The 8,833-nt window shown below is 36.9% G+C and overlaps 1 long non-coding RNA gene across 1 annotated transcript; it reads left to right on the top strand.

Annotated features, from left to right (window-relative positions):
- The first annotated feature begins 5,240 nt into the window (after positions 1-5,240).
- LOC149105431 (uncharacterized) lies at positions 5,241-6,179 on the top strand. Its single transcript, XR_016201499.1, has 2 exons — positions 5,241-5,538; positions 5,963-6,179. It is a non-coding gene; the product is annotated as an uncharacterized LOC149105431 (long non-coding RNA).
- Positions 6,180-8,833: the final 2,654 nt, after the last annotated feature.

An 8,833-nucleotide genomic window follows, 5' to 3' on the forward strand; every position in this document is an offset into this window, starting at 1 on the left:
CCCACTTGTTAACTCCATCGAGTGGAGGTTTATGACGTTTAACAAGGAACACCCAATACACTGATAAATTTATAAAATGAAGTGTGTCGTTAGACGTTTGTTCTGATCATACAGATCAGAAAGGGGTACAATAAGAGGGACGTTAGTGATGTTGAACAGATAGCGGAAGAAAAAGAACACGGTGAGGATGACGAATATGAAGAACCAGAGGACGAATCAGAGGACGAAGAAGATGACAAACCAGAGGAGGAAGAAGATGAAGAACCAGAGGGGGAAGAAGATGAGGAAGAAAATCCATGAGTGGCCATTGGAGATGAAGTCGAGGAGCGAAGTAAAGAAAAACTTACCTATAATCTGGCTATCTGAAACATGGTATCACACTGCCAGTGATGAATCCACCAATGTTTTGCTTAGACACGCCCCCTTACTCCCGAGCCAGAGGGTGGTTACTTACAAATTTCCTCTTTTCTTTAATTTGGTAGAGAAAAATTCGTTGATAGTTCAGAAAATATTTCTAAGAGTCATAAAAATGGGAACGACCGTTGCGAAACGGACAACTGCTCCGAAGGCTCAGTGAATATTTGCCAACGTTCCCTGAGCCTGAGGCGAATAATTGTTTTAGTATAATTTTCAGAGGTGAATATCAAGGAATAAAATAACGGATTAAAACATAACAACATAGACGCAATTGTTTGTTTGCATACACTTATGCAACCGTAGTTTTAATGATAAACTTACATGTGCATCGATTGCGAATCAATTAGCTTTTTAAATTTCGGTCAATCGATCTCACCTAGCTGCAGGCGATCACTGAGTTTGCGATTCTATAATGCCTTGAATACGAGTTCTTGAAAGGATTTTAAGTTTAAGGGCGCAGCATTCATTTTGAAAATTCTCCATTCTTTTAAATATTCTGGACTTGGAATGGTGCCTTCCGAATAAATGAAGAAATTATTCAGAAACTGTACGCTATGTTTACTTGGAAATCTCTCAGTCGTCCAAACGAGGAGGAATATCGAGACTCTGGTCTATGGGTCTTTTATTTGCCAGAACTCTATCTTGCATGATCTCCGTCTAACTTCACTACTTCCACTTCGCTGCTGCCTCTACTTAAGTAATTGACTGACAAATGCACACGTACTTAAATATCACAGCGGTAGCTATGTGGCCACATGACACGACTGAACTTGAAGGATGCGAAGTACACATGAAATAATTCATATTTGAACTGCGGTTGTAGATGAAAGTGAAGAATGATCATCGCAGTAAATTTTCCAATTTAAGCAATTGGAAAGAAGAAGCCTGAAGAAAAATCGGGACTTCAACGGGATTCGAACCCGTGACCTCCGCGATACCGCGATGTCGCTGCGATGCTCTACCAACTGGGCTATCAAGCCACACATTGGGAGCGAGGTCAATCAATTAAGCTCATAACTTCCCGTGAGGAGTGAAATGATGTGCAGTATACACGAAATAATTCTTTCCAATTGTTGAAATTGGAAAATTTAAGCAATTGGCAAGTAATAATAATCAAATCGTTCTAAATTGTCAAAATTGTCTAAATTGTATAAGCCCTATAACACAAGCCTAGATATGGTATTGTCCCTAATACGTGGCTACCCGTGGGAGGGATGGTGTAAAGGAATTCGATGCTAAATCAAGCGGTAGATGTTAATGGCAGGGATCTTTTATACAATAGCCCGAGTTATTCTCGCATTTTGATTGGTTCTCGCCTATTATCTATTAGAACGCCTTCCAAACTAAAATGTGGTGTTCCAATTTGATAAAATTCAGAGTAAATACTGAGAACCACTTCAAAAATGGCTACTTTTTCGGTGTAAAATAGAAACCTGTCTCGGAGAAAAGTTATTTTTACGTTGCAGGCTTGGAAGTTTCGTTGGAAATGAGTGCAAAATTGGCCTAAAGTGAAACGTAGAGCTTAGACGGAAATCTATGATTGCCATTTAATTCCAAAGATGATATCTGCAATATACTAAGAATCTTAAACTGGTGTTAAAACTCAGAGGAAAAGTTTCCCTGTTTGCAAGGAATGAAAAAATTCTTCCGAGCAATTTCCTATTCTTTATTTGAACTGAAATGTTATGTTTAAGTCACGCATAAGAAACCAAATGATTTTTTTGAATTTCTTGTCTCGAGAGGTACCTCCATAGAAAACGATTCAAAATTTCAGATCCCCCAAACAACACAAGAGAGGATTCAAAATTTCCGATCCCCCAAAGAACACTAGAAAGGGTTCAGAATTTCTGATCTCCCAAAGAACATTAGAAAAGGTTCAGAATTTCTGATCCCCCAAAGAACACTAGAAAGGGTTCAGAATTTCTGATCCCCCAAAGAACACTAGAAAGGGTTCAGAATTTCTGATCCCCCAAAGAACACAGGAGAAGATTCAGAATTTCTGATCCCCTGCAAAGCCAGTGTTACATCCAATGTAGCCACATTAAATCATAACACTGAAGACAGGGTTTAGATCTTGCTGCCTGCCTGAACAATGTCTAATCAAAATATTTTTTCTTCATAACAATATTCAATTAGAAATTTTATACAAATATAGCATAATTCTTAACAGATTCCATACACTCAGATTATACTGAGAGAGTGATGAAGAACAATTTTCTTCACAGCAGTCTATTAATATAAGTAACTGTAAACATCACACATTGTATTACAATGATCTATGCACAAAATTACAGTAGCTGTAAGTTTAAAAAAACAATATCAAACAGTACCTAAGAGGATAGGAAAGTTCAGAATTGATCAAAACAGTAAGATTACTCAAACTGCACAACTGTAGGCATAAATGCAGACTCCACTTTCTCTGTCAGAATTTGCCCACCTTATGTGAAAGAAAAATTTCTAACAATTTCTGTTTAACATGGAAACAAGGCACCTCACTGTTATAAAACAAAAAGAGCGTTCAGGAACACTACAGTACATTACAGGGATGACAATTTAAGACTGCAATATACATGAACATTTAAATTTGCAGTTGATACATTTAAGTGGGTCAATGTATTCTACATACATGTATATAGTGTCCTCCAAAAACCTGTTGTCATATAGCAGAGGCCATGGACTTTAGCTTTGCCCAACACGTTTTTACATCTTCAATCTAACTTTTTGAGTGGGCTACCAGTTCATTCACACTTTAGTTACACAACCAGTTTAACCATGCTCAAAGGAGAAGAGTGTGGGTAAGATTGTTTTTATAAAGACCTGACAGATATGGATGCAAGTATTGTAGCTAATGCTACAAGCAATTCTATTCTTTCTTTTTTTAATTTGGCATACTCATCTTGGAGATGTCTCCTGGTAGCTGGCAATAGTTTGCTGTCCTCAGTTAAAGAAGCCCTCCCAAAAACAATCATATCTTATTACTAGTTCATTACTAACTTCATGCTACTTGCAACTATCTCATTCCTGGTTGAGGGATGCAAATCTCTATTCTTTTTTCTATCCAAGAGGTTTTGTAGATAGAGGATAGCTATCTTTGACATGGCTTAAAGCTAACTAATATCTATCTATCAGATAGTTAGGAAATAGATTGACTAGCTAAAAACTAGCTTCCTGTGTAGATAGTCAACAGATACTTAGATGGCCTAGCTATCCACTAACTTGTCTATCCAAAAACCACCACTAATGTAGTAAGCCAAAACCTAGGCTTTCTGAAGACTAGTCCTTACATTGAACAATAAAACACTATCCTATCTAGTAAAAAGAAAGCCTATCTGAAAACTACCCATCACTCATATCGCACTGTGATAACCTACCCAAAACCCAGAGAGATAGCAGCCAATCTAAAAAATTACCCATCACTCATGTACATGCAGCACTTTAATATTTACCTAACCAAAAGCTTTCTTAGTCACAGGTGGTGAAACTATAGCTAACTATTGAAAACTCTTCATTATTCATTTTATATGGATCTTTGATAACTGTTCTTCAAATCCTAAACCTAAGTGAAATCTCTGTATTTACATAGGAATGTGTATAAATAACTAATGGTTTTATTTAAACCTGCTACAGTTGTACATTAAAATTTAATACCAAAAACCAGGCACATCCAGATGCAAAAGGAGGACAAAATCTGGCTGGAAATGAGTTTCCATTATGTTGCGACTTATCACAAAACTTACTTAAATTTAACATATATCTTTCTAAAATCCTGTTTGAAACACTTCTCAGCTACTTAAATTGGAGTCTAGTAAATGTTTACATTCTTCAGTAAATTTTCATGAAATGTAAACAGATTTCATGACCGGAAAAGCACAAAATATTCTTGACATGAATTTCAAATTTCAATTACAGTAATTTCTTCATGAAAGTATTTTTTTCAATTAATTTTATCCATGAATCATGGGTTTTTCAAATTATGGCAAGACTTATGTACAAAGGTCTGGAAGTGGTTAAAAGTAATTTTCCGTAACCTAGCTGTGAATTATATCTGCTGTTCTACATAACCTCTATTTGCATACAGAAATGCCAAATTATAAAGGACCTTTGGAACACTGCCCAATTAAAGAGAACTTCAACCACCCTAATGAAAATAACATCAGTCTTTTGCAACTCAAGTAATAAGTGGCAAACAAATGGTCTTGATAATGTAATATGCACATCTAACATAACCTCAAGAGCACCACCATCAACCTGAAAATCAAAAAGGTGAAGGATGTTGCTTTTTGATATCTTGTGTTTTAGGTGTTGTATACTACATATGTATGCCCAGTTGATCCTAGACAAGATATACACTAGATATATAAGAAGAATATGTAAACTACATGAGAGAGCTCACATTTATAGCACTTATTGTACTTTTACAATGAATGATTTTCCCAACACGAAATTGTTCGTATATTGTTGCGTTGAATACAGTTGCTTTCATAACTCCTTTAGGAAATGAACATTTGTATTCACGAAACAACAAGACTTAACAGTGTGTTAAAGTATCTGCATCTTCTGTAATCTTCCACGATCAATTTAACCGGCCAGAACGTTCCAGTATTTTAAGAACCGTCACAAATTATGCAAGAAAATCAGTTTACCTTGGAAAGCTGCAGGAACCATAACCTTTCTGTAAACCTGACGAGTGTAAGAGAAACCGCCAGCTGCTGGCAAATAGTTTGATTGCCACACTGTTTTGCCGACGAAACTTCATACTTTTCCACCTTTACTGGGATTTGACTCAACTGGAATAACAACGGACATCTGTAAACACTTTGTGACTGCTTTCCAACGTAGAGCAAGGCTATATAATAACAGAGAGCTTTGTTATCGAATCCTAACAACATTGACCACGATCTTTGCCCGCCATTTTGGTGTTTCCGTTCGATCCCATAATCCTTCGGTCAATCTGATAAATGAATACTTTTGACCAGCAGATTCCCTTTCCAAAGGAGTCGGTTATTTGCGCGCAATTTCGAATCCAACATTGTCAATAGCAGCAAGAAGCATGGAATGATTTGTTCAAGTTCAAATGAGTATCTTGGTTGCTTCGGTGAAAGAAAGGCAAGTCGCAGAAAAGTAAGTATATCATAATTGTTGCTCAACATTACAGTTAGCTGCTCAATCTTTGAATCGAAATCAATGTTGTGGCTGAAGAAATTTCGTTGTTATATTTATTTCGCGATCACTGAAACACAAGAAAAACGTTTGTTCTCCTGATTTTATTAGCACCCGTAACGAAGAAATTATTCACACGCATTTCCTACGTATGAAATGCTTGCATAATAGCTTTTTAGTGTGCTTTTTGAGGAGGTAACTTAAAGTTTACACTGAATTGATTTGAAGCTACAGATCACGCTCGATACACTTCACTACCGCATTGCCTACATACTGCTCACTATTCTTTACAAAAGAATACACTCCCGATCAATTGATTAATGAAAAACAATGTTAATTCTATCGTTATTTATAAGAATATTTAGCTTCAATTGCTTCATTGCAGAGCAGAGGGGAAAAAAAAGGCAAGAATAGCGGCCCTCAATTCGAAACGAACACATTAAAGCAGAAAACGGAGGGGGCGCAGACGGCAGCTGAGTCCTGATTAAAATTCTTGTTATCTTTGATGTGGACTTTAAACAACAGCTCGTAATTCTGGAGCCTAAATTCATATCTTTTTGAATTGAAAATAAAACCTTTCACTGTCCGAAATGAAACTGCAATTTTTGTCTCGATCCTTTGGCGTGGTTTCAAATCGTTATTAATAATGACCTAGCTGTGAATATTTCATTTGTGTACTTTTCTGATGCCCTTTACTCTGTGATCCTTTTGTCTGTAATGTGTTTAAAGTTAGTATCCAATCGTTACTTTTTAGCTATCAGACATCTAGTTAATTTCTTGTGAATTATAAATAGACGGCCATTTCTGTCCTGTCACCTGACAAGGGGGATCAACAATTCTGAATCCTTTTAAGAATTATGGGTAGATGACCGTTTTGTTCTGATAAGTTATGCACTGGAAGATCAGAATTTTTGAATCCCTTTAAGTCATGTGGGATCAGAAATGCTGAAATGTTGTAGAATTATAAATCGACAGCTCTTTCTATCATGTTAGCAGATTTGGTGGGGGAGGGGGATCAGAAATTCGCAATACTTTTAGAACCATGAACAGATAGCCGTTTTTGTCCCGTGAGGTGATGGGGATCAGAAATTCTGAATGCATTTAGAATTATAAATAGATGACTGTTTTGCTCTGACGGGTTGTGGACTGGGGATCAGTTTTTTGGAACTATTTAAGTCTTGGGGGATCAGAAATTCTGAATCCTTTTAGAATCATAGATGCATGACCGTTTTATTCTGATAAGTTGTGGGCCGGGAGATCAGAAAATCTGAATCTCTCAAAAAAGGAAAGCGCGATGGGTGCACGATCTTGTTTACATTCACGATCGTTTTTACATTAAATTGTACATTTTGGTGAAATTGGATGTATTGTCCCTGGCGGACTCAACTGAACACTTCTTTTTCTCCTTCCAATAAGCCAAAACCTTTCGGAAACACAAACTTTTTCGGCATCAAATACCAGTACCCTTCGGAATTTTTCCAAATTGGAATGGCACATTTTAGTTTGGAAGGCGTTTTAGAGGACAGACGCACGATTGACGTCATTGCTACAAAGCTTTTCCCTCTGTGTTTTAAAATGGCGGAAAATTTTAGCAATTTAGATCATATTTTACGTGACTGGGCAAAGGATAAGGTACAAAACAAAGTCTTGTCGAGGCACTGAACAGGTACGAGAAGCAGTAACAAAAGAGATCAAGCCGTTTCTTTTCTAAGAAATAACTTAGAAAAACTACTCGAGCAGTGTCAGTCGACAGTCGAGCGAGACTAAACCAAGCACAAAATTGGTCTTGGTATGCCGAGAACCACTGCTTTATCTCAAATTTAACAAGCCTGATAAACAAAATATTGATGAGATTAATTTATTTAACAAATTCAACTTTTCACATTCTCAAATTAACTGTTGATACACTAACTGATGTCAAGAATAAAACATCGAAACATCACTTCTTGAAATCAGTTTAAATAAACAGATAACCTTGCTTTCCGACATGCGAATGCTCCAGCCCGTTTCAGGGGACAGCAGCAAGCAAAGTATAGCAAACTACAGCTCACGGCCAGCTTTATCACAGTTAAAAGGTGTCTCCGACACTATTCTAAACTCATATGAAAATCACCAACCACAGACGACACAAATTTCCTCCATCACTAACGCTCCTTTCATTCAAAACTCGAATCGAATAGCCTCCAGGTTAACTGCAACCGCCAGTTTTCCCAGCGTATCGTGAAAAGCTGGACCGGTCACGTGCGTATGATTAGCCAATCAAATTCGAGGACTTAGGATTCTTGCCCGCTCAGATGCTTGAGAAAAAAATAAGTGTTTTTTATCATTTTTCCTCAGAATGAATACTTCGAACTCTTGCATTGTTCTCTGTCCAACACTTAAATCAACGCATAAATGAACACCGTTATTCAGCCATCGGAAAACACCTTGAAACACAGCAAGAGAACAACAAAACAGAGACTGGCCACCTTTTCAAAGTTCTGAGGAAATGTAACAGCAAATTCGATTGCTAAGTCTACGAGATGCCGTACGTAAAGGATCGACATCAAGCGTTCTCTTAGCACGCAAACCGACTCCATTCGCGCCAAACTGTTTACGTAACACTTTCGCACACGTTTTTCTGTATTGCATTTCCTACCTTGAGAATTATACGCATAGGACCCGCAAATATTTTATGTATTGTTCATATTTTATATACTCTAAGTACACGTTATACTTTTTCACTTTTTACCTTGATAATGGAAACCGAAACCTTGTTAGTTTTTTAATTGTGTTTTTCAAATCTTTTAGGGTTAAACTTCTTGTTCTACTTGATAGCAAAAATCACAAGCGAACTTAGGATCCACTTTGTTTTTCCACGCAGCGTGACGTTGAAAACTAGAATTTTTGCGGAAAAGTTTAGCCCAGATAATAGTAAGGATTTGGCGTGTTTGAAATGCTCACATCGTAAAAAAACGATGTCATCTAAAATATGCTATTCTGCATTCCAACTAACTATTTTGGCAGATCTCTCAGTAAATCAAGGCTAAATATCGCAGAAAGTGGGAATAAAGTGATATTCTTCGCTAAAAATTTTGGCGGGAAATGATTCTGGCTAATGATTTTTTGGGGGACTTTGTAGGAGCAGTTACTCTGACTTACCTCAAATTTTTAACCATTTTAACTAAACTGGATAGTGATGACAGTGTAAAAGACTGTCAAAAAATATATATCTTTTCTGTATAAATAAAATACCGCACTTTTGAAAAACGAGTCG

The sequence above is a fragment of the Orbicella faveolata genome, unplaced genomic scaffold (genome assembly GCF_042242905.1).
Source record: "Orbicella faveolata isolate gen_17 unplaced genomic scaffold, um_ofav_v1 contig_34, whole genome shotgun sequence".
Classification (NCBI taxonomy): domain Eukaryota; kingdom Metazoa; phylum Cnidaria; class Anthozoa; order Scleractinia; family Merulinidae; genus Orbicella; species Orbicella faveolata.